This window comes from Hypanus sabinus, chromosome 7 (genome assembly GCF_030144855.1).
Source record: "Hypanus sabinus isolate sHypSab1 chromosome 7, sHypSab1.hap1, whole genome shotgun sequence".
Taxonomy (NCBI): domain Eukaryota; kingdom Metazoa; phylum Chordata; class Chondrichthyes; order Myliobatiformes; family Dasyatidae; genus Hypanus; species Hypanus sabinus.
In genome coordinates this window covers 35,522,009-35,549,305 of record NC_082712.1, presented here as the reverse complement: position 1 = coordinate 35,549,305, position 27,297 = coordinate 35,522,009, and the positions used below count along the sequence as shown (strand labels likewise).

The 27,297-nt window shown below is 40.0% G+C and overlaps 1 protein-coding gene across 2 annotated transcripts in view; it reads right to left on the bottom strand.

Moving 5' to 3' along the window:
* dmgdh (dimethylglycine dehydrogenase) overlaps positions 1-27,297 on the bottom strand; it is a 112,218-nt gene that overhangs the window by 52,495 nt on the left and 32,426 nt on the right. The gene's annotated exons all lie outside the window — the stretch shown is intronic.

Here is a 27,297-nt window from a genome sequence, read left to right as displayed (position 1 = left end):
TACACCAAAAGCAGCGAGAAACATTAGCTCTAACTTTTCCTTAATCACAACCAACGTGACAGAAGTGCTGAGTTACCCAAAAAAAAATATCTACAGATTAGCACAGCCTGGAGTGAATACTTAACAGTTACTTGATTGATAAGCAAACTTCAAAGTATATTAAAAATTGTTAAATAAGATTATAGTTTTAAATTACTGTACTATCTGAGAGCTTTAAATTTCTCAGAGATTAATTGAATGGAAAAAGAGTAGCATTTACCTAAACAAATTAAACACAGGAAGTTGCTTGAGAAGAGCTCACAGTGCTTTAACCAGCGGTAGTTGTTAAAAAACAACATGCCTTTATAATCTAACATTTCAATTCTGCCATTCCAATAATCCAGAACTTAATTTTATGAACCTGGCATCAAACTGATGTATATATAGAACTCTAAATCTCTTCCGCTCTCCATTCTTCCTGGATGTTCATCATATAAACCTGATTGGTTTGTATCCTCTCTTACTGAAGTTGTAATAGTACATTTAATGAATCCGGCTGCTCCCCTTTCCCTGGCTTTTCAAAGGTCTGATGAGATGGATGATTTAACTCTCAATTATGATTAGCTTGCAACCATTTCTCAGAATGCTGTACTCTCAGGAAGCAAATCAGAAGCCTTAAGATTACTTAAGGAAACACTTGAATTTAAAAAAATGTGGTTTCCCTGTCATAGATATTTCATCTGGACATGTTAAATACTGCAAAGGCTGTCAAATTTCTTTTCTCTTCTTCCCCATATTTAAATCAACAGTGCTGACAAGTGGTAAAATTAAAATAGCAGGGGTGGCACGAACAAGAAGGAAGTGCCAGCTGATGATCTGCCCAGCTAAATTGCATTCAAAGCTGAATTATGCAGGCAGCTATTTTCACATTTCCAGAACAAGGAGAGAAGAAGACCACATTGTTCTAACATTTATTGCTACTAACTACCAACTACAGGAGATGTTAACTTTAGGGTGTAGATTTTCAAAGGTGCATGCAGCTCACCTCAAGCTAGCAGAGGTGGAAAACCTACGGCACACATGCCCAAGATGGCACATGCAAAAATTTTGTTGGCACGTGTCATGTAGTGTGGCCCCTCAATTCTTTAAAATCGCCCTTAATAAAAAGAGTCACAATGATCATCCTTACTGCCAAATGAAGCAGCGAATGATATTTTGCAGCCCAAGAGATGTTTTCACAGGAAAAGATTTGCGCTAGCTTGCTGCCAGCTAGATGGTTGCAAGAACACATGGCGTTGGATGATAGATATTGTTTTGAAATCCTTGCAGACCTGGAGTACACATCAGTATCTGAACAGTAAACAAATGAGCCATTTGGCATTGATTTTGGTCTGCTTATATTTTTTCTTCTGTCGTTTCTGATTAACACTGGGTATTCAGTGATAATAAAGGCAAATACATACTGCATGTAGTTTAGTACCACCATGGATATTCATGTGAGTAATTGTTTGCAGTGTTGAACTTAATCAAATCTAATTACAGAGGCAAACTTACTGAGGAAACTGGCGTTATTTGTTTAGCTTTCAAAACAACGTAAGCTGGATATAAAATGTCATTGCAGCAACGAAAGGTTCACTGAATGTTAGGTGTATTTGTTTTTCTTTCCTTTATGTTTAATGAATATGCCCCAAAACTTAAAATTTCACATTCACAATTCTTATGCTATATATGAGGTGCTATTTAAAAATTACATTATTTTCAATAGTATTTATAAAGATAAACGTTAATTTTTGAACAGCAACACACATAAAATGCTGGAGGAACTCAGCAGGTCAGGCAGCATCTATAGAAAAGAATGAACAGTCCACATTTCAGGCCGAGACCCTTCTTCAGGACTGAGAGGAGAGGGGAGATGCCAGAATAAAAAGGTGGGTGCAGGGGAAAGAGGTTAGCTGGAAGGTGATAGGTGAAGCCAGGTGGGTGGGAAATGTCAAGGGTCAGAGAGGAAAGAATCTGATAAGAATGGAGAGTTGACAGTAGAAGAAAGGGAAGGAGGAGGGGACCCGGGGGAAGTAATAGGCAAGTGAGAATAACAGGTTATCTAACATGCTTCATATATTTTAATCTGTCTCTGTTACACTTTTATTAACAGCACAACAATGAATACACATAAATAAGCAATAGGATTCATCCTTTCTCCTTAAAACTGTCCATAATTTTTGTTCCTAATTCACTGATCAATGATAATCTCTGTTCAAAATAACCAAAGCACATGACATGTTTTTTTAGAAGATTAACACCAATTTAGGCACACAGTCTCTAAAAAGTTCACCAACACTGACTAGGAGCATATTAAGATTACTCATCATGCTTTAGTAATTTTACAATCTGTGGTGAACTACATATACCTGTCTGGACACGACCCTCCTGCTGACTGCTCCTGTGGCTCCTCCCACGGACCGCGGTATAAAGGCGATTGGAGGCACAGCCCCTTCCTCAGTCTCCAGGATGTTGTGTGATGGTCACTTGCTGCTTGTTCTTTCTTCCAGCCAATAAAAGCCTATATCTTGCCTCACATCTCCGAGAGTTATTGATGGTGCATCACAATCTTAATTATCAAGAGTGTTTGTTCAGATAGCTCAGTGGAAAAGTACACAGAGTGTCCACTTTATTGGAAACCTCCTGTAGCTAATAAAGTGGCTACTGCATGTATGTCCTTTGTCTTCTGCTGTTGGATCTCATTCATTTCAAGGTTTTAATGTGTTGTGCATTCAGAGATGCTCTTCTGCACACCACTGTTGTACCATGAGGTTATTTGAGTTACTGCTGCCTTCTTGTCAGCTTGAACCAGTCTGGCCACTCTCCTCTGACTTCTCTTGTTAATAAGGCATTTTCACCCACAGAACTGCCCCTCATTGGGTGTTTTTTTTTTGTTTTCCGCACCATCCTCTGTAAACTCTAGAGACTGTTGTGCGTAAAAATCCCAGGAGATCAGCAGTTTCTGAGATGCTCAAACAATCTGGCACCAACAGTCATTCCACAAAGTCACTTACATCACACACCGTCCCCATTCTGATGTTTGGTCTTAACAACAACCGAACCTCTTGACCATGTCTGCATGCTTTTATGTACTGAGCTGCTGCCACATGATTGGCTGACCAGATATTTGCATTAGTGAGCAAGTGTACAGGTGTACCTAATAAAGTGGCCACTGAGTGTACTTTCACCTGTGTTTGTTTGAATTTCAATAGAAATATGTAAGTTTGCTGGAAATGAGCAATGTTTTCAAAGCTGTTTTCAGGAAGGATTATCAGCTAATGTCCCTCAATTATCACTTACGAAAGCAGACAAAGGCACCTTCCCTTCTAAGGCAAATGTGGGAAATGTAACATGCTACAATCATTTTGGATACCGTCTGAGACAAGGTAATAACACCCCACCAGAGCTACCAAGGACAGCAAACTTTACTTCAGTATGCCTCAGCGCATGATATTTATATACTCAGTGCCTCAGAATATTTTCTACCAGCTGTGTAAATATATTTTTGACTGGTGTATAAGCTAATCAAGTAGCCCATTAACCCCTCTGAATATTCTGTAAAATAATACTATAGAAAACTACCACTGAATAAGTGTGTTATAGCTGCTTTCAGGGTCCTGGGCAATAATGGACAAGATGTGATACATGCTCAGTGTGCATTTTCTCTGGCTGCTCCGGTTTCCTGCCACATTCCAAGGACCTAATGGCTGGTGTTGTTAAGTTGTGGGCCTGTTATGTTGGCTCTGGAAGCATGGTGACACTTGCTGGCTGCCCCCCAACATATCCACAGACTGTTGGTCGTTGGTGCAAATGACCCTTTCACTGTATGTTTCGATGTTTTGATGACTATGTCACAAATATAGTTAATCTTTAAAAATGTTTATCTTTGAGTCACCAAGGTATAGCAGGCTATGCAGGCAAGGTGGACTGGTATGGATTATTACCGTGGTTAGCATGGACATGATGGGACAAAGTGCTTGTTTCTGTGCTGCAGGTGACCTCAAAAATAAAATACAAAATGAAGAGCTCTTCCCTGCTGCTGGATTTCTTCCTTTGTGAAAATCCTTTGCCCTGGCAAACAAAACATCAGTGAACTGAAGTATGCTGCACTTTGTAAACATGTTGATATTGACAGGTCACAAACACGAGAACATCTGCAAATCCAGGAAATCCAAGGCAACGCACACAAAATGCTGGAGGAACTCAGCAGAACAGGTACCATCTATGGACATTGACACTGAGACCCTGATGAGGTCTCAGATGAAACAGCGACTGTTTACTCTTTTCCATAGATGCTGCCTGTCCTGCTGAGTTCCTTCAGCATTTTGTGTTGTTCTTTTTGACATTGACAGGTCAGCACTGAGAAAGACTGAGGGGAGCTGTTCTGAAACAGGTTCAAATATGACTTTTAGTGCCATGTTGAAGTCCACTTAATTCATTCTGTACTTGAAGGACAGACTATGAGATGTGATCTGATGTCCTTGGACATCCATTCTGACTGAAGGTCTGTTTATGTATACATTGCAGTAGAGTTGGGTTGAGTGAATCCATGTCTAGTTAAGTGATCATGTGTTTACCCAACTAACTAGATCTTCCCTTTAACCCTGAGTTCACCTCCTTATTTTTTTCAAAGTACTGAAATTTCATATTTCTAAGTTCAAATTTCAAAGTGAACTCATTATCAAACTACATACTATATATTACCGTATATAGTACGATCCTTAAGATTCATTTTCTTGCAGGCATTCACAAGAAAATACAGTAAAATTTAATGAAATAACTATATATAAACAGTTGAACACTGACAAACAACCAGGACAGAAGACAGCAAACCATGCAAATAAAAAAAATACTGGGAACAAGAGTAGTAAAGAGCCCTTGAAAGTGAGTCTGTAGGTCATAGATTCAGTTCATGAAGTTAGCTGGTTCAGAAGCCTGGTGGCTTCCTGAACCTGGAGTTGTGAGACCTACAGTTTCTGTACATCTTGTCAGATGGTAGTAGTGCAAAGGGAGCCTGAACTAAATGGTGGCCAACACCCATGCGGGGGAGTTGATCATTGATTTGGATCAATACCCTTCACCTGTGCTGAAAGAGGGGAGATTCCAGCATAAAAAGCTGGAAGGAAGGGATGAATATTATCCTCCTGCTCATCCAACACTTCGCGTATCATTCCAGATTCTGGCACTTGTGGTCCCTTATGTTTCCTACTTTCTTAACCGTGTCTGTATCAAGCAGTTGACCATCCAATTTCCCCTGTGCCACATGTCATTGATAAATGCTCTCTCTTGCTTTCTTCTCTGGTACTGTAATATCTTCAGATCTGCTGATTTCATACCTCTCCAGAAAAGAAACCTTCAGTCCACACAAACCACAAGTCAGGTCTATCCATTCTGTCTGAGTACTGAAAGTTCTCTCTTACTACAGTCAGTAATGGCATTCTGTGTGTATGGGACAAAGATAACTCCTCCTCATTCATCCTGGCCCTTCACAAACCTCGATTCAAGATTGATTCCTGCAATGAAGATTTTTTTAATATAAGAAAAGACTAAGTTAATTAAGCAACACACACAAAATGCTAGTGGAACACAGCAGGCCAGGCAGCATCTATAGGGAGAAGCACTGTCGACATTTCGGACCGAGTCAGGGCCTGCTGTGTTAAACCAGCATTTTGTGTGTGTTGCTTGAATTTCCAGCATCTGCAGATTTCCTCGTGTTTGTAAGTTAATTAAGACTGTAGTCTCTGGAATGTAGAACAATGAGAGATGAAGTATTTGAGACAGAAATGATTCAGGGGGAGAGGGGCTTAATAGAGTAGATGTCAAGAGAATGCTCTTCCCACCTCAGTTTCAACAAACTTGGTGATCCTGCACACATCTCATTATGTTCCTATATATCCATCTTGTCCATACTGCATCAACTGTCGCCACTGGGCTATAAATGTGCAGGAGCAGTGTGTGGTTAAGTGCCTTGGTCAAGGACACCCACGTTACCGCAGTTGAGGCTCGAACTAACAACCTTCAGATCATTAGCCCAAAGCCTTAACCATGTGCCAACAGTTATAACCAGAGAATCAAATCTAATTGCTTCTCTTCCTGAGCCCATATTACTACTTCTTGTATCCAGTGTGGATATGTCTTGGTCTTCTTGTCCTATCTCTCGCTTAAATATTACATCTTAACAATGTTATCTGAAAACACAGTGACCTGGAATTTCTGTGTAAGTTAAAGCTGAGATGCACAGAATATTCTTAGCAGTCTTATTCTGTTATCCTGAAATCCAGTCCAGTCTTAAACACAACATTCATTGTTCACACGGATCGGATGATCACTTCGCAGTCAGCCCATAATAGTGAGCCTGAGCTTCTGGTTGTCTGCCATTTTAATTAATCATCCCTCTCCCACTCTGACCTGCCTGTCCGTGGCTTCCTGCACTGTTACAATGAGGCCCAACTTAACAACACTTCAATTTTAATCGGGCACATTGCAGCCTGCAGCACTCAGTGCTGAATTCTCCAACTTCAGATAACTTGCTCTTTCTTTGTCTTTGTATAAGCACCTGTCGTTTGTACATTCCGTTCTTCTTCCTCTTTTTTCCTTTCATTTGTATATTCCGGCAGCTCAGCACATCCTAGAAGGTCATCGATATGATGTAAACCAGTCTTCACAAAATTAGCAACACATCACACAGATAAGGAGTCCATTCACCCTATTTTTGACATTCCCTTTATTCCACCATTGCCTTCAACCACCTTCTCTGCTATCCCGACCTGTTTGCTTTCTCTCTTTCTCAGTTGTGATTGGTCTTCAATCTGAAGTTTCATACATCTGTAACATGATTTCCCAACTTTTATACACAATGCCATGACCTATACAGGCAAGGATTCGCTACACTTTCTTTACCATCCTATCAACTTGTATTGCACTTGGGAGTTATAGACTTGACCCCCACTACCCTGCCCTATTTCAATGCTTCTAAAAGCATCCTGCCATTTACTGTGTCTTACCCCTTACTTTTGACATTACTAAGTACAACAACTCACACTTGTTTACATTAAATTCCTTCTGCATTTTTTCTGCCCAAATTTCCAATTGATCTGGATCCTGCAGTATCCTTTGACAAACTTACTCACTATCTGCAATTCTACTATTTTTGTATCATCTGGTATCTCGTTAATCAGACCAACCATGTTTTTGACAAAATCATTTATATGTATTATAAACAATAAACGTTCAGAGAAATCTAGTCAAAATAACATCTCTCCACCTCTATCCTCTGCCTTGTATGACCAAACCATCTGTGAATCAACATATCAGCTCACTTGGATCCTATAATGCTTTACTAAAATCCACGACAACTTCCTCCCCTACTCACCAATCATCTTTGTATCTTCTCAAAAAATTAATCAAATTTTAAAGCCATGACTTCCTCTGCATAGATCTACGCTGATTTCCCCTAATAAGTCCACATCTTTCAAATTGCAAGAAAATTCTATCCTTCAATTTTCCAATTATTCCTCTTCTATTGTTTAAGGGTCACTGGCCTATAATTTTCTGAATTATCCCAATTGCCCTTCTTGAACAAAGGAAAAGACATTGGCTATCCCCCAGACTGCTGGGACCTTGCCTGTGCTTAAAGAGGATACAAAGATATCTGTCAATGTTCAGCAACGTCCTCCTTGCTTACTTCAGTAACCTAAGATCTCATCAGGGTCAGGAGACTTATCTCCCTTCATGTCCATCAAGAGAGACAACGTCTCCTCTTTCTTCATGTAAACATGCCCTGGAATATACACAGAGGTCTTCTTGATCTCACTTCAACCATGCCCTTCTCCTTGGTGGATATAGCCATTCGAGTGTGAGTGTAACTGTGCGTGTGCGAGCGGGGGGGGGGGGGGGGGGGAGGGTGGTTAATGTTTCTCTCTGAATGACTTTCATGTTCTTTCTTTGTTTTGTGTCTATCTGGAGAAGACAAATACCTCACCCAGTTCCTTTTGATCCAGGCATAAATTCCATCCTTTGTCCTTGAATGGAAATACCCTTTCCCTAGCTTCTCTCTTAGTTTGTAATATATGCATAAGACGCATTGTCAAGGATACGTCCTGGTCCCTCTCAGTCCCCTTGATTCTTACTTTAAGTTCCTTCCTGCTTTCTTTATATTCTTACAGCATTGTCCGATTTTAACTTTCTAAACCTTACACATAAATCCTTTTATCTTTCTGACTAAACTTAAAATTTCCTGTCATCCAAATTTCCAGAGCCTTGCCACCCTTTTTTTCATCTTCACATGAACATGCTTGCCTTGATTCTAACCAGCTAACTGTTAAAGAGCTCCCACAAGTTATTTAAACAATAACAGGGGTCCCCAACCTATTCTCCGCACTGCCCATCTTATATTGTTATAATTCCAATTTGGCACTTTACCTGATGTCCAGTCTTATTCTTATCCAATCTGTCATTAAATTTACAATATTAAGATCACTGTTGTCAAAATGCTCTCTCATTGAAAGTTTTCTCACCTGGCCAAGTTCATTTCCCATTGTATGTTCTGGCATGGTCCCCTCCCTGAATGGACTACCTAATTCCTATGCACTTTATTCTTTCCAAATGTAAGCACTTGCTGAGGATTACCTTTTGAAATGCCAAGGCTATTACCTCTAGAATTTTGTCTCTTCCCTTTGAAAACTTGTATCTGAAGTCTAATTTTTCACCGTGTGCCCAAACATATTTTTATGAAGCTTTGTGTCAAAATTAGAAATTTAATGAAGTACCTTGGGACATTATGTTATGCTAAATGAAGTTAAGTAGTAGTTGTCTTTCTGTTACACATTTTTAATCTATTTTGGAGCATAAGGAAAGCAGCCACAAAATGGGTTTGAATCAGTGGAGAGCTGTGTGGAAGATCACATTAATATTGCCACAAGCCATCACCTTTGCTTATGAAAGTATTCACCCAAGAAATAGAACTGAAAATCATTTAGGATTCCTAAGCCAGAAATTCTTACTAAAAGTTCAAACAAATGGCTTTGTTGTATTGATAACATTGTTGTCAAATGAACTATCAATACTAAACACAAGAGATCCTGCAGATGCTGGAAATCCAGAGGAACACGCACAAAATGCTGGCAGAACTCAGCAGGTCAGGTAGCATCTATAATAATGAATAAACAGTCAACGTTTCAGACCTGGACCCTTCATCAAGGCTGGAAAGGAAAGGAGAAAAAGTCAGGATAAGAAGGTGAGAAGAGGAAGACAACCTAGAAGGTGATAGGTGAAGCCAGGTAGTGGAGGGGGGGGGGGGGGATGAAACAAGAAGCTGAATGGGTATAGGTGGAAAAGGCAAAGGGCTGGAGGAAAAGGAATCTGACAGGAAAGCAGAATGTACCGTGGGAGAAGGGGAAGAAGGAGGGCCACCAGGGGAGGTAATAGGCAGGTGAGGAGAAAAGCTAAGAGGCCAAAGTGCGGAATGGAAGAAGAAGGAAGGGGAAGGGGAAAACATTACCAGAAGTTGGAGAAATCAATGTTCATGATATCAGGTTGGGAGCTACCTATGTGGAATATGATATGTTTCTCCTCCAGCCTGAGAGTGGCCTTTTCATGGCAGAAAAGGAGGCCATGGACTGACATATCAGAACAGGAAAGGGGATAGGAATTAAAATGGTTGGCCACCAGGAAATTGCACTTCTTGCAGATGGAGCTGAGGTGTTTGGGAAAGCAGTGCCCCAATCTACGACCGGTCTCACCAGTGCAAGGGAGGCTGCACTGGGAGTGGCAGATACAAGTAGATGACCTCAGCAGATTCAGATTTGAAGTGTTGCCTCGTCTGGAGGGACTTTTTGCTGCCAGAATGTAGCTGAGAGAGGAGGTGAATAGGTAGGTATAGCACTTCGTCCACTTGCAGAAGTGCCAGGAGGGACATTAATGAGATGGGATGAATGGACAAGGGAAGCATAGAGGGAATGATCACTGTGCAAGGCAGAGAGTAGGTGGAAGTTAAAATGTGTTTGGTGGCAGAGTCCCATTGAAGATGGTGGAAGTTGCTGAGAATGATGTGTTGGATGTGGAAGTTCATGGGATGGTAGATGAGGACAAGAGGAACTCTATCCTTGTTAAAGTGGCAGGAAGATGAGGTGACCTGGAGTGTCCATGAAATGGAGGAGATGTGGGTGAGGGCAATATCACTGGTGGAAGGGAAACCCTGTTCTTTGAAGAAGGACATCTATGTCTCCTGGGGAAAGCCTCATCCTAGGAACAGATATGGTGGAAACAAATGAACCAAGAAAAGGGAACGGTATTTTTACAGGATAGAGGGTGGGTGGAGGTATAGTCAGGATGGCTGTGTGAATCGGTAGGTTTATGAATGATATTGGTAGACAGTCTCCTATGAGGTCAATGATGGTGTCCAGTGATAGAGACAAACAGATTGAGAAAGAGGAGAGCCGTATCAGAAATGAACCAAGTGAATTTAAGAATAAGGTGGAAGTTGGAGGCAAAGTTGATGAAATTAATGAGCCTAGTACAAGTGTATGAAGCAGCGTCAATGCAGTCATCAATGCAGCGTAGAAAATTGGGGAGCATTACCAGGGAGTGCTTGGAACATGGACACTTCCACATAGCCAACAAAAAGGCAGGCATAGCTAGTGCCCATGGCTACACCTTGAGTTTGGAGAAAGTGGGAGAAGCTGAAAGCGAAATTGTTGAGGGTAAGGACCAGTTCTGCCAAATGGAGGAGGGTGGTGGTGGAGGGGAACTAATTTGTTCTGTTGGCAGGAAAGAATCGGAAAGCTATAAGTCCTTCCAGATGGGAAATAGAAATGTATAGGAACTGGACATCCATGGTGAAAAAGAGGTGATAAGGACCAGGGAATTGAAAGTTGTTAAAGAGATAGCGAGCACATGAAGTGTAGTGATGTAGGTAGGAAGGAACTGGATCAAGGGGGATAAGACAGAGTCAAGCTAGGCAAATACGAGTTCAGTGAGTCAGATGCAATGGGCCTACTCAGATAGTTAGGTTTGTGGATCTTGGATAGGTGGTAGAAACAAACAGAGCCAGGTCAAAGAACTATGAAGTTAGTGGCTGTGGATATGAGATCTCCAGAGTTGATGAAGCTGGTGATGGTGTTGGAGACAATTTTCCAATAGTATTCTTCATTTCTCCACTCTGGCCTCTTACTTCCCCTGGTGTCCCTCCTCCTTTCCTCTCTCCCATGATCCACTCTCTCTCCTATCAGATTCCTTCTCCTCCTTTTCACCTAACACCTCACAGCTTCTCATTTCCCCTATCACCTTCTAGCTTGTCCTCCTCCCCCACTCCCCATCTTTTTAATTTGGCTTTCCCCCCCATTCCTTTTCAGTCCTAATGAAGGGTCTCCACCTGACTGTTTATTCACTTCCATAGATACTGACTGACTTGCTGAGTTCCGCCAATATTTTGTATGTGTTGAACTATCTATACTTGTTGTCAAATGTTACAGATGAACAACAAATACAGGAGTAAGGTACTAGATTTGACTGATTGTCTTGTTGTCTTGGAACCATCTAAAGTTAAGAGAAAAGGGGTGAATGTTGAAGTGTGGGGGTGGGGAGGGAAATGCTAGTTGTTTGCATTGGTCAAAAAAGCTTTACTTTCAGGGGTGTAGATAGGAGAGAATAAAAGAGGAGAAATGTAAAGGCTCAGTAACGACAGGTCCTTATCTGTACATAGCATTTTATTTCACTAAATACTGGCTCACATGGATGGTTTAAAAAAGGAAGAAGCTCATTCAGCAACTTCAAGATAGCCAACACCAGCACATAAGATAAACAACAGCTGGTATTTTCCTTTAGCAGGACTAATGAAGAGTGCAAATATGTTCAAGTACTTGAATGGAACAAATAACTAACCGATAAATTGGATTTTCCAGCAATTTTATTGAGTGGTTTGCATCGATAATATTTTAGCTTATGAAAGGGATGTGATTCACTCTGTCCTGTATTGTAGAAAAGAGAGACTCGTATTCCTATAATACCTTTCCCGATTCTGGCTCATCACCAAGCTGCCTGGAAGAAGTTTGTACCTTCTCTCTGTGACCGCATAGGTTTCTTCAGGGTGCTCTGGTTTTCACCCAAGTTCAAAAACCCACCAGTTCGTATGTTAATTGGTCATTGTAAGTTGGTCTGTGATTAGGTTAGAGTTAAATACAGTGGTGCTATAAAGTCTGTGAACCCTGTAGTACTTTGTCTATTTCTGCATAAATATGACCTAAAATATGATCAGATCTTCATGCAAGTCCTAAAACTAGATAAAAAGAACCTAATTAAATAAATAACAAAAACATTATACTTGTTCACTTATCTATTGAGAAAAATAATCCAATATTATATGTATTTGTTGGAAAAAATGTGAACCTTTGCTTTCAGTAACTGGTGTGACCCCCTTGTACAGCAATAACTTCCACCAAACATTTCCGGTAACTGTTAATCAGTACTGCACATCGACTTAGAGGAATTTTAGGCAATTCCTCCTTACAAAACTGTTTCAACTCTGGGGTGTTGGTGGGCTTCCACAACATTTCTATAAGATTAAGGTCAGGACTTTGACTCGGCCATTCCAAAACATAAATTTTCTTCTTTTAAAACCATTCTGTTGATTTATTCATTTTTCAGATCATTGTCTTGTTGCATTATCTAAATTCTAATAAGCTTCAGGTGACGGACTGCTACCATGACATTCTCCTGTAAAATGTCTTGATACAGTTTTGAATTCATTGTTCCCTCAACGATTGCAAGCTGTCCAGGCCCTGAGGCAGCAAAGCAGCCCCAAAGCATGATGCTCCTTCCACCATGCTTCACAGTTGGGACGAGGTTTGGTGTTGGTGTGCAGTGCCCTTTTTCCTCCAAAAAATAGCAATGTGCATTTCTGCCAAAAAGTTCAACTCTTGTCTCACCTGTCCACAGAACATTGGCCCAGAAGCATTGTGGAACATCCAGGTGGTCCTTCGCAAATTTGAGATGAGCAGCTTTTTTTTTGGAGAGCGGTGCGTTCCTCTATGGTGTCATTCCATGAACACCATTCTGTTCAGTGTTTTTTTTAATATCGTGGACACATGAATAGAGACTTCCACAAGTTCTAGTGATTTCTGCAGGTCCTTTACTGTTACCCTTGGATTCCTTTTAAAACTCCTTGAGCATTGCACATTGTGCTCTTGGTGTGATCTTTACAGGATGCCCACTCCAGGGAGAGTAGCAACAATATTGAATTTTTTCCATTAGGAGACAATTTCTCAGACTGTGGACTGATGAACACTCAGGTCTTTAGAAATGCTCTTGTAGCCTTTTCCAGCTTCATGCATCTCTTCAATTCTTTTTCTAAGGTCCTCTGAAAGTTGTTTTGATTGAAACACATAAACAGATCTCTCTTGAGAACAGTGGGCTCTGTCAGTAAACTGACTTTGTGTGTCCTTTTTTATAGGACAGGGCACCTCTCCAACCCATACTTCCAATTCCATCTCATTGACTGGAACTCCAAATAGCTATTGTAGAAGGCATTACACTAGAGGTTCACATACCTTCCCTGACAAATACATGTAATATTGGATCATTTTTGACAATAAATAAATAAATGAACAACTGTAATATTTTTGTGTTATTTATTTAAATTATGTTCTCTTTATCCAGTTTTAGGACTTACATGAAGATCTGATCACATTTTAGGTCATATTTGTGCAGAAATAGAGAAAATTCTACAGGGTTCACTAGTGTTCTATCACCATTGTAGATGGGTCGCTGGGTGGCACAGCTTGAAGGATCAAAAGGCATGTTCCATAATGTATCTCAATACATAAAAATGGTGGCCACAAATTCTAGCAGTTATGTGAGAATAACAAGTATTTGGTAGATTGAGTCACTGAATTACGAACAATAGAGTCCTTGAGAAAAGGATGGCCACAACCTATTAGACTTGCTTCATATGCAACAGAGTGAGCTCATCTGAAGACATCAAGTGAGCTCACAAAATTTTATCATGACTGGATCCTAGAAGACACCACCTGGATGAATGAAGAATGTCTTGTATATGCCTGCATCTGCCAGTTGACTGACTTCATGAGATCTGTATATGTAGAACTTGGCAAAGGAGAACACAGCACAATTTAACTTATCTGGCTTGGTAAACCTAATCAACAATTCTCTCTACAAAACACATCACTTATAGTAAGTTCATTGCTGCAAACATTGTTTATCCACAATTCATGGTGGCCATTGTAATATTAATTAAACTAAAAATAATTCTTCTGTTGCTTTTTGTATCTGCTGTCGAGTAGAATTTGTCTCGAAATATTAATGCTATGATTGAGACAAGGTAACTTGGAAGTAAGAAAAACATTGCAAGTTAATTTTAGGTCTACAAAAATCACTAGGCAATGTGCACTATTATGTATTTAGCACACAGTCCATGGTTATAGGCTGTAAAAATAGAATTCACACCAAATTTCAAATAGATCTTGTTAGAGTAATTTTTGAGTTTAGGTCATTTACACTTAGCAAATGGCTTCAGCCACCAGCCTTCTGTTCTTTGACAATGCATTTCCTAAAAGCAGTGAATACCAGAATACTAGTCCAGACACTGCTGGTGCCTGTGGGATGGATGTAGACCAGAAGGTGTAGACAGCATTATCTATACTTTGTAAATATGGATTGTCGTTCACGTTAAGCATGTGAAATACCAAATAAATGTGTTGTGGATTCAGTTTGGAACAATGGATTCCTGAATACCAGTCCAGATGCTGTTGGCACCGGTGGGATGAGTGTAATCAGAAGGTGTGAAAAGTTTGTATGTAGCTTCAAAAGAAAGCATTGTATACACTTTGTAAATAGGGATTGCCCTTTGTGTTTAGCAAATAAATATTGAGCCCCACACTGGGCCAACAGATCTTTCTACTGAAAGCCTGCTGCTGTACCTTGTTTTGTCAAATAAAGAAGCTGCTTTGTACCTACCAGTAACTCTCTCTCTGGTGATTTCATTCACGCAACACCAGAGCCTTCCACTCAGTACCTCAGCCATTGTGTCAACTAATTGCTACACTTATTAAACTTCCAAAGTGCAACATTGATTATGAGGCAAACATTGGTCAAGGCAACATTCTACTCTTCTCTAAAATAGTACTGCGGAATCCACTCGAGTTTGCAGACAGGACCTTACAAAATCTCCAGTTTGAAATGGGGCATCTCTAATTTCTGTTATCAGGTATCTGTAATGGGATTTGAAACCCACAAAATTTCTAATTTAGAAGTGAAAGTATTAGCAACTGAGCTTTGGCTTATTCTGAGATCAGGCCCTCAAGGTCTGAGCTCTTCCATGAAAGGAAGTAATCATCTAGACTCAGAAATGGGTCCTTTGTCCATCATTTCCATTATCCATCAACACTAATATCATTTGCCTATATTAGGACCCTATGCCTTGTCTATTTAAGTGTCTACCCAAATGCTTTTTAAATATAGTAACTATATCTGCTATTTCCTCTGGCAGTACATTCCAGAAATCAGCCATTGTCTGCAAAGAACCTTACCCATATGATTCTTCTTAAATCTCCTGCTTCCCACCTTTATTCTAGGCTCTCTTGTTTTCTATTTTATCCAGACCTCCAAGAATAATATACATTTCAGTAAGATCACCTCTCCAGGTTCTAAACTCCAACATAAGTTTACAGATGATACTGCCATAGTGAACAAAATCTAAAATAACAATGAATCAAAGGATAGGAAGGAGATTGAGAGCCGAGTGATATAGTGTTATGACAACAAAACAAAAGAACTGATCATTGACTTTATGGGGTGGTGCACATGCTATTGTTTACATCAGCAGCATTGAGGTCGAGGGGGCTCCTAGAGGTGAATCAATAACTAATTCTGCTCCAATTAAATAGATGAGGCAGGGTTTGAGGGTCAGCACAACATTGTGGGCCGAAGGGCCTGTACTGTGCTGTATTATTCTATGTTCCATGATGTGGCCAGGAAAGTACACTTACACCTAGAGACTTAAGAAATTTGGCACATCCCCTTTAATCCTTATCAATTTTTATAGATGCTCCATAGAAAACACACTAGCAAAGGCATCACAACTTGATATGGCAACTGTTCTGCCTGAGACCACAAGAAAGTGCAGAGAGTCGTGGACACATCTCAGCACCTCCCAGAATCCAGCCTCCTCTCCATGGTCTCTGTCTACACTTACTGCTATCTCAGTAAAGCAGCCAGAGTAATCAAAGACCACGTCCATTTCGGACATCCTCATTTTGCTCTCTTCCCATCGGGCAGAAGATCCAAAGGTCTGAAAGCAAGTCCCATAAGGCTCAAGGACAGCTTCAACGCCACTGTTATAAGACTATCGAACTGTTCCTTAGTATGGTAATATAGACTCATGACCTCACAATCTACCTTGTTATGGCCTTACATCTAATGGTTTTCCTTCACTGCACTTTCTCTGTAACACTTTATTCTGCATTTTGTTATTGTTTTCCCTTGCACTACTTCAATGTACTGGTGTGATGAAATTGTGTGTAGGGACACATGCAAAACAAAGTTTTCATTGTACATACAACAATAATAAACCAATTTACTAATGAGTATCAGCCTGTTAAACCTTTCCTCATAGGGCAATCCTTCCACTTCTGGGATCATCCAAGTAAACATTCTTTGAATCTCCTCTAATGAAGGAACATCCTTTCTTAAACATGGGGACCAAAACTACTCACAGTGCTCTAGATGAGGTGTATCTACTGCCTTGTACAATTGCAATATATCTTTGACTTTTATTATCTAAACCCTTTGAAATTGGAGCCAACATTCCACTGTAGAAGGCAAAAGTCAGCACAGAGGTGGGACAACAACTCTACAACTAACTTGTGCTGTACAATTCTATGATTCTATTTCCTGCTCCACTTATGTGTTAACTATCTTTGTTTCAAAGTTCTGAGTAAATTTATTATCAAAGTACAAATACATCACCATATAAAACTCTGTGATTCATTTCCTTGCGGACATACTCAATCAATCCAACTACCATAATAGAATCAATGAAAGATCACACTCAAAAGGATGGATAGACAACCATTGTGCAAAAGACAACAAGCTGTGCAAATACGAAAGAAAATACTAACAATAAATACATAAGTAATACCCATCAAGAGCATGAGATGAAGAGTCCTTGAAAGTGAGTCTATAGTTTGTGGGAACAGTTAAGTGATGGGAAAGCGAAGTTGAGTGAAGTTATCCCCTCTGGTTCAAGAGCCTGATGGTTGAGGGGTAATAACTGTTCCTGAACCTGGTGGTGTAAGTCCTGAGGCTCCTGTACCTTCTTCCTGATGGCAGCAGAAAGAAGAGAGCATGTCGTGGGTGGTGGGCATCCCTGGTGATAGATGCAGCTTTCCTGAGAAAATGTTCCGTGTAGACATGTTCTATAGTGGGGAGGGCTTTATCCGTGATGGACTGGGTCATATCCACTACATTTTGGAGGATTTTCTGTTCATGGGTTCATATTTTTTAGCAAGTTATGATTCAGCCAGTCAATATACTCTCTACCACACATCTATATAAGTTCGTAGGAGTTTTAGACATCGTGCCAAATCTTTGCAAACTTCTAACGAAGCAGAGGTACATTCTTCCACACTTTTTCACTAGTTAAAAAACAACGTTCTATTGCAACACACAGAAAGTGCTGGAGGAACTCAGCAGGCCAGACAGCATCTATGGAAAGGAATAAACAGTTGACATAAAGAGTCTCGGATTGAAATGTTCCATATTAATTTCTTCCCATAGTTGCTGCCCAAACTGCTGAATTCCTCCAGCATTGTGTGTGTGTGGTGCCCTGGATTTCCAGCATCTGTAGAATCTCTTGTGTTTATAATGTTCTTCTGCCCTTTCTTTTAAAATCAGCAATTTCTCATTTTCTCCCATGATAACCCATTTGCTGCTCACCTAACCTTACAACAGCTCACCATGAAGTGTGTGCATTCCTTCTCATCCTGCCTTTCCACCTGCATCATCCTGAAATTTGTGAGGATCAGTTAATCATTTAGATATTTTACAATGTATGCTGTAGGAACAAAAGGCATTTGAAATTGGGAAGATGCAGCACGTTGTTTTGTTGCTGAAAGTTAAAATTAACTTAAATTGTAGTCATTTAAAGATAAGCTACATTTAGGTAGAGACACTGAAATGACTTTAAGGCTCCAAAATGATGGCAACACGTTCTAGCTGTTATCTGAGATGAATAAATATCTGGTGGGTTGAGTCACTGAATTATGAGCCCATGAGCAAAGGATGGACACAGTCTATCAGACCTGTTTCATTTGCAACACGTGAAGACATCAAGTGAGTTCACAAAGTCTCACCATGACTGTACCCTAGAAGACACTGCCTGTAAGAATGAAGAATGTCTTGTCTATGTCTGTGTCTGCTAGATGGCTGACTTTAATGAGAATTGGGTATGTAGAAATTTGTAAAGGAGAACACAACACAATTTAACTTACAACACACACAAAATGCTGGTAGAACACAACAGGCATCTATAGGGAGAAGCGCTGTCGACATCCTGACGAAGGGTCTCAGCCTGAAACGTCGACAGCGCTTCTCCCTATAGATGCTGCCTAGCCTGCTGTGTTCCACCAGCATTTTCTGTGTGTTGTTTGACTTTCCAGCATCTGCAGATTTCCTTGTGTTTACAAATTAACTTATCTGGCTTGGTAAAACTAACCAACAATTCTCTCTACAAAACACATCACTTATAGTGAATTCATTGCTGCAAATGTTTTTTTATCCACAACTCAAGATGGCCATTGTAATGTTAATTAAACTAAATGTGATTACTTTGTTGCCCTTTAATTCTGCTATTGAGTAGAATTTGTCCCAAGGTATTAATGTTATGATTGAGACAAGGTAACTTGGAAGTAAGAAAAACACTAAATTAATTTTAGTCTGCAAAAGTCACTATGTGGTGGGCACTATTCTGTATTTAGCACACAGCCCGTGGTTATAGTCCATAAAGACAGAATTCACACTAAAAATTCAAAAACAGCCTTCTACTTGTGACCTCAGCAGTTGTGTCAACTAATTGCCTCACATTAAAATTGTGAAGTATATCAAATTAGTGGCAAGTTATCAGAATTTTTGGCTTGAACAAAATGAATCAACCACCCTAAAAATACATTTCTTTAAACTACCTATGGAGATGGTTAATGACTCTGCTATCAGTTTTTTTCATGACACACTACAGGTGTAATACAAAGGAGCTATAATGGTATCTGATCAGTGCATCTCAATTCATGCACAACCTGATGCATTAGACTTTCTTAGCAAACATATTATTTAAAAACTGACCATTTACCTTTGGTCGTAGTCACATTTAGGTCAGGTTTTTAAAGTAAATATAGTTCAGCTGATCATCCAGCAAACTTTGTTTTTGTTTTCAGGCTCAGAAAATGACTCCTTTCCCGTCGGGAATCTGTGCAAGTGAGTTATTTCAAGTGCTTGTAAATTGATTTTGCATTTTGTTCCATTACATAATTAACTTGCAATATGCTCACCCTGTTCTACCAAATGCAGCCTATTATGGATACTGGCTCACATTCTATTTTCAGCTTAAGAACCTGCTGCAGTCAGGAAAAGACTTCAGCACTGTTTCAGCCTTTCATTTTTAGAGCCAAAACATTTTTTATCATTTCAGGCATTCTGTAGCAAACAGCTCCTGTACCTTTACTTTCAATGTTGCAATCATTAAATATTAGATTAAGGACTGACACGCACTCATAGAAATTTTCTTTTGAAGCTACTTGGACCACCAAGTTATCATCTTACTTTCTGACTATCAATATTGGATGGTACAGTACTGTAGTGCTTAGTGTAATCACTTTACAGCTGTAAGATTGAGGCTTGATCCCTGCTGCTGCCTGTAAGGGGTTTGTATGTCTCCCTGTGACCATGTGGGTTTCCTCCAGGTGATCCAGTTTCCTCCCACAGTCCAAAGATGTATAGTTAAGGTTAGTGAGTTGTAAGCGTTCTATGTTGCCACCAGAAGTGTGGTGACAATTGTGGGCTGCCCAGCACAATCCTCGTTGACTTGATTTGATGCAAACACAGCATTTCACTGTATGGTTCGACGTCCATGTGACAAGTAAAGCTTATTTATATATCTACAGTACATGTTTGTACTGCACAGTACACATGCTGGAGATTACAGGCTCCCTTCGTCGGTTAGCTTTGTTCTGCTCTCAGGAACTTGCACAGAACAGCCATATAATCAAAGTCTTTAGAAAAGTTCCTTATGGAGCAAACCACTAAGGTTCTGCCTCCCATGCTAATCATAATTATCAATGACAGCATAAGCAATGGATAGCAACATTGCATATTGTTTTGAGATATATGGAGCTCGGCTGTCAAGCATACTGACTACCTGGGGAAAAACAAGAATGGCAGAGCAGCTGCATCAGAAATGTGGAAATCTAAAAAATAATTCGTATTTATTGCTGCATTATAAATTGTTCTGTACAGTTAACAGTGTTTACCTTTCCATGCTAGTAGAGGTCCTAATTAAAAGATGTTCTCACTCAGTGTATTTCTGTGGAGCTGAGTAAAGAAAGTCTCCTATAACCATATACAACTGTATAACAATTACAGCATGGAAACAGGCCATCTCGGCCCTTCTAGTCCGTGCCGAATGCTTACTCTCACCTAGTCCCACTGGCCCACACTCAGCCAATAACCCCCCATTCCTTTCTTGTCCGTACACCTATCCAATTTTACTTTAAATGACAATACCGAACCTGACTCTACCACTTCTACTGGAAGTTCGTTCTATACAGCTACCTCACTCAGAGTAAAGAAATTCCCCCTCGTGTTACCCTTAAGCTTTTGCTCCTTAACTCTCAACTCGTATCCTCTTGTTAAAATCTCCCCTACTATCAATGGAAAAAGCCTATCCATGTCAACTGTATCTATCCCCCTCATAATTTTAAATACCTCTATCAAGTCCACCCTCAACCTTCTACACTCCAAAGAATAAAGACCTAACTTGTTCAACCTTTCTCTGTAACTTAGGTGCTGAAATCCAGGTAACATTCTAATAAATCTTCTCTGTACTCTCTCTATTTTGTTGACATCTTCCCTATAATTCGGTGACCAGAACTGTACATAATACTCCAAATTTGGCCTTACCAATGCCTTGTACAATTTTAACATTACATCCCAACTCCTATACTCAATGCTCTGATTTATAAAGGCCAGCATACCAAAAGCTTTCATCACCACCTTATCCACATGAGATTCCACCTTCAGGGAACTATTATTGCACCATTATTCCTAGAGCACTCTGTCCTATTGCATTCTTCAATGCCCTACCATTTACCATGCATGTCCTATTTGGATTATCCCTACCAAAATGTAGCACCTCACACTTATCAGCATTAAACTCCATCTGCCATCTTTCACCCACTCTTCTAACTGGCCTAAATCTCTCTGCAAGCTTTGAAAACCTACTTCATTACCCACAACGCCACCTACCTTAGTATCATCTGCATACTTACTGATCCAATTTACCAACCCATCATCCAGATCATTAATGCATATGACAAACAACATTGGACCCAGTACAGATCCCTGAGGCACACCACTAGCCACCAGCTCCAACCTGACAACCTGATTAAAGAATTTTAAAAAGGAAGTTTAGTTGAGAACAGAACTGCATTAATGCAGCTGCAGTACTATTTCTCTGACATCCCATTAGAATAATGATTTTACAAAGTCAGAAAAACCCAGCATTCACATCACAACAAGTTCAGTAATTTCTGATAACAGTGGAGTAGAAGACTAGGATGCTTGAGATACTTCTTTGATTTTTTAGTCAGTTCATCATTAATAAGTCAGCTGTATGTTATTCCAAAATGCACCTCTTATTCAGAGCAAAGCATATGTGAAATCTCAAGATTCACAGAATACGGAGTGAAAAAGAATGTATTGGAATAATTTCAATGAGATACTATTTGGTTATTGCACTTACCTTGACTGCTTTAGATATCAATTTCCACCCCCCAAAAAAAACAACAGAATTCTGCCATTTGGAATTAAATAAGTTCTACATATGTGTGTTAAAGTTTGTGGGCCAGATATTTGATCACAGATTCAGAGGTCTAGATGTTTCACTACGCCCCATTGCTAGCTTCCCCTAACAAGTCAAATGCTGGCATGTTTGTTTTGGGGAGCAAGTTTTGCACTGCACCACCATCACCTGCGTGGGACTGGTCACCTGACTTAAGATTTTGGCAGGAGAGACAAATTGTCCCCCTGTCTTCAGTCAAGAGAGATGCTGGCTACGAAGACGATGGGTGGTGATTTTAGGAGCAGACCAGCAGGATTAGACCCTAAGTCACAAAAGTATCAAATCTGGATGAACATATAATCACCAGGGCATAATACATTACGGACCAAGTATTGGTAAATGGGATTAATATGGATAGGTATTTGATAGCATTAACATGGTGGGCTGAAGGGCCTGTTTCTCTGCCATATGACTGTTTTGCACAGCTGTGTTGCAGCTTATTTTCTAATAATAAATATTATTATTTATAGTTTAATAGTTTTCAGTTCATTTGGAACACAGGTCAACTTTCAATTTATGAAATAGTCCCTAAACAAACCTATGTGGCAAAATTTGCCACACATTTCCTGTGTGGCAAAATTTTTCAGCTCCTTTTGCAATTACTGAAATCCCTGAGGAGTGCAATTTTTACTGGTTTCAGCTTTCTCTGGTGTCATGACAAACAAAAAGCACACCTTTGCAAGCAATTATCATCAGCCCTGAGTGGGATTAACATTGTCCATCTGCTGTTTATCATGCAATGGACCTTATCATATACCTGTTTGTGGTGAAGGATGGGTTTTCTTTTATCATTCCTGTTGATGGCTGTGGCCCATATTTTGATGCATTTAATTTTACAGTGTTGTTCAGTTCTATTAAAATAATGGAATGTTTATTGATGCAAAACATTCCAAGTTTAAGTAATGCATTCAGACCATTATCCAGTTTGATTCTCTGTGAGTATTAATTTCTGGTGTTAACATGAGTAAGAACATGCAGGATGAAGAAATAATTTTAGATTGGTTGAAATTAGTACTAAAAGGTCAGGAAAATGTCTTTCATGATTCGTGGTAAAGAAACAATGGTACAGTGACCCTGACCCCTATTGGAGCATTGCCATCGTTCAAGCAGAGTTTGGGAAATCTGTCTTCTCTCCCTTATTTGTGAACACTTTTCACAGAGTTGCAAACTGCACAGAACAAATATGTGCTGCAGCATCAGACAAACATTGTTTCTTCACAGAGTTCAGAGTAAATTTATTAGCAAAGTAGTGTACATACATCTGTCACCATATATTACCCTGAGATTCATTTTCTTGCGGGCACTCTCAATAAATCAATGAAAAAGATGAACAAACAACCAATGTGAGAAAGAAAACAAATTGTCCAAATACAAAAAAGAAAAACAAAATATAATAATAATAAATGAATAATAAATATTGAAAACACAAGTCGTGGAGTCCTTGAAAGTGAATCCATAGGAATCAGTTCAGCGTTGGTGTGAGTGAAGTTATCCACTCTGCTTCAAGGGTCTGCTGGTTGAGGGGTAATAACTTTTCCTGAACCTGTGATATGGGACCTGAGGCTCCTGTACCTCTTTCCTGCTGGCAGCAGCGAGAAAAGAGCATGGCCTCTTGTTCTGGATGTCAACAGTAGTAAAATTACAAAGCTCTTGTCAGTGCTAAGTCAGTTTACATTTCTGCTTCAAAGAATATTCTGGCCATTTATAATTACTGACACTAACATAGAACATACAGTACATACAGAGGCCCTTTGGGTCATAATATTGTGCCAAACTAATTAAGATAATGTACTAAACATTTATTGTCTGGATTTAAAAACAGAGTTCACCAAAACAAGACACCAATGAACTTCAAAATAACTGTATTGTCCACCTGTGCGGGACTCATCAGTTTTATCAACTTTGCTACTAACTTTCACCTTGCCCTCAAATTCACTTCCACCATTTCCAATATCTCTCTCCAATTTCTTGATCTCTCTTTCTCATTCTTCAGAGACAGTCCATCCATTGACATTTATTACAAAGCCACTGACTCCCACAGCTATGAGAAAATCTGCAGATGCTAGAAATCCAAAGCGCGCGCACACACACACACACACACACACACACACACACACACACACACACACACACACACACACACACACACACACACACACACACACACACACACACACACACACACACACACACACACAATACTGGAGGAACTCAGCAGGCCAGGTAGCACCTATGGAAATGAATAAGCAGTCAAGGTTTTGGGCCGTGAACCCAACAGCTATACAGATTACACATTCTCCCACCTTGTCTCTTGTAAGGACGCTATTCCCTTCTCTCAGTTTCCCTGCCTCCACTGTCTCTGTTGTTGAGATAAGACCTTACACTCCAGGGCATCAGAAATGCTTTCCTTTTTCTGGAAATGGGGCTTCTTCCTCCTCCACTGTGGTTGATGGAGCCCTCACCTGCATCTCCTTCATTTCCCGTATTTCTGCCTTCCCCCCTCCCCCCTCCCCCAAGACACGAGGGTAGAGTTACCTTGGTCCTTATCTTTCACCCGATCTGCCTAATTCAGGAGCTTTCTGGAGTACAGTTCTAAAGATTCATCACTCTTTGCGAGAAAATATGGACACAAATTATCCACCGTTATTGTAGAGTGTTACCCCATTGTCCTGGACTCTTTAGCCAGAGGAAATAGCTCACCATATTCATTCTGTTGAGAACTGTAAGAGGTCACCATTCATTCATTTTTAACTCTAAAGAACCTATCTTTATTCAATCGCCCCTCTTTTGACAGATACTACTGTTATGAATGTACCACAGCTCTGAGGGGCTGAAGGGTGCAGGGTAGCCCCCTCCTTTATGAGAATCGCAAGATTGTAGCGGTGTGCTACACACAGCGCTAAAATAATGACACGGAGTCGGTAAACTGCAATCAAAGATAATTTTATTCGAACTTCACAGCCTTGCTTTTAAAGCCTCTTTCATCCCGCCCGCCCCGGGTGCGGACGCTCCAAGAGACACGTACTCACAAACCCCCCAGGCTTTTCACCCTTTGTTGTGGACCTGGCCTTTGCCCGCACGCTGGCTATTTGTGAGCCGGTTCGCGTGTGCTAGGAAATGGGTCACCACAAGATCAGTCCAGGAGACCCAGGAAATGAGAGAAAGACATGCAGAATTCACAAAGATTGGAATGTGACCTGGCTCCGAGAGGCCGACCCATTGATACCGGCTATTGTCTCTTGGAGACGGACGTGTGTATTGCATCCTGTGCGATGCATCGAAGCCCCAGGCAATGAACCAAGGGGGAGGTTGGTGGAGAGATTGCATCATCTCAACCTGATTGACATCTGAGACCCTGTGAGTCAGGACAAAAGAGGGTCTGGGGAACAGCCCCTTCAGATGCACCAGAAGAAATGCTAGCGATCCCGTAATAGCAAAAGCCGATGGGAAGGCCACGTGCGTCCGGTTCCATTTGCCCCGGAATCGGTGTGCCTTTACCACGGAAGAACGGTTTTTAGCTAACAACGGGGAAATCAACTCCCAATGACTCTCGAAGGATTGACATCATAAAAGGACTGGGCAAGTTTTAACCCGTCTTTCTCTCAAACCAAAACGCTGCAGCTTGAATGAACTAACAGTGACTTTTATATTTCCATCGGACAATACATTATCCCCTAGACAAATATAGAGCTATTTCTTAGTGATTATTCTTATACCCGCACTTTTAGATTTGGTATTGATGACGTATATTATCTGTAAGTTTGCATTGATATTATTTTGTGTATTTTTATCAATAAATACTGTTAAAAATGGTACCATCAGACTTCAATGGACCTCTCTATCTTTGCTGGTAAGTGACCCAGTTACAGGGTTTGTAACACTACTCAGAGACTGCCAAGTTGTAATTTTTTTTCTCCCTCTCCTTTCCTAAGTAGTGAGATCACATTTGGTCTGTACTATTCTACAGGAACAATTCCAGAATATACAGAACTTTTGAAGAGGATGAACAAAACATCCATTAATTCCATAGTCCTCTCTTTCAAACCTCAAGGACATAGATCAAATCCTTCGGATTTATCAGTTTTCATAATTATTGATTTGTCTAGTAGTATTCTATGCTTTTTTTTAAACCTTGTTTGTATTGATTCCTTGGTTCTTCAGTATTTCTTATATGTTTCATGTGTCTTCTTCTATGTAAATGTAAAACTTTGTTTAATTCACTTGCCATTTCATTATACCCTAAAATATGATTCCTTGGTTCTTCAGTATTTCTTATATGTTTCTTGTGTCTTCTTCTATGCAAATGCAAAACTTTGTTTAATTCACTTGCCATTTCATTATACCCTAAAATATAATTCCTGACCTATCTGTAAGGGATGCACATTTGCCTTGTTAGTCTTTTCCTATTTAATTTTCTATTGAAGTTATTATATATCTGTATATCCCCCCTTTAATTTACTCTAATATTCTGTTTTCCTGCACTTTAACAATTTCATGATCTCCTTTTCCAAAACATTCCCAAATCATGGGTTTATTGTGTTTCTCTCTGATAGTTTTATAAGGCTTTTCCTTTGATTTATTCAGACTTTAATTTCTCCTGTAATCCATGGTTGGAGAGCTTTGCCTGTTGTGTGCCAGAGGATTTGATCTTTGCTGCAATTCTGGGGACAGTAGAAGTGTGGGATATTCATATCTAGTCAGAAGTTGTGTCAATTATTGTGCAGGAGCTACCCAGGCAGAGCAAGGATATTGCTTTTGTCCTATCCATTCCTCACCACCTCCCGGCATCTTAAAATTAACGCTTTTTTTTCATTTTCACTGATCTAATGGAGAGCTTTGATCTGAAAAAATAACTTTGGTTCTCTTTCAAAAGATGCTGCCTGACCAGTGGAATGTTTCCAGAATTTTCATTTATTATTGCAACAATTTGATACCAACAGCAACATTTACAATCATCTTCCAAGAGGACCACAACCTTGTTGTTGGGTTTGTAAACTTGCATGCCTCGAGACCCAGAGTGCCAAGTTGGCTGGAGTCAGGGCCTTGTGCTTTGGCTCTTGGTAGGATCACCCATGCCAAACAGGTGTAACACTTACCCAACAGGCTGGTATATGTCTAGGGGAAAAAGGAGATCCAGCCACTCACCAACCCACCTC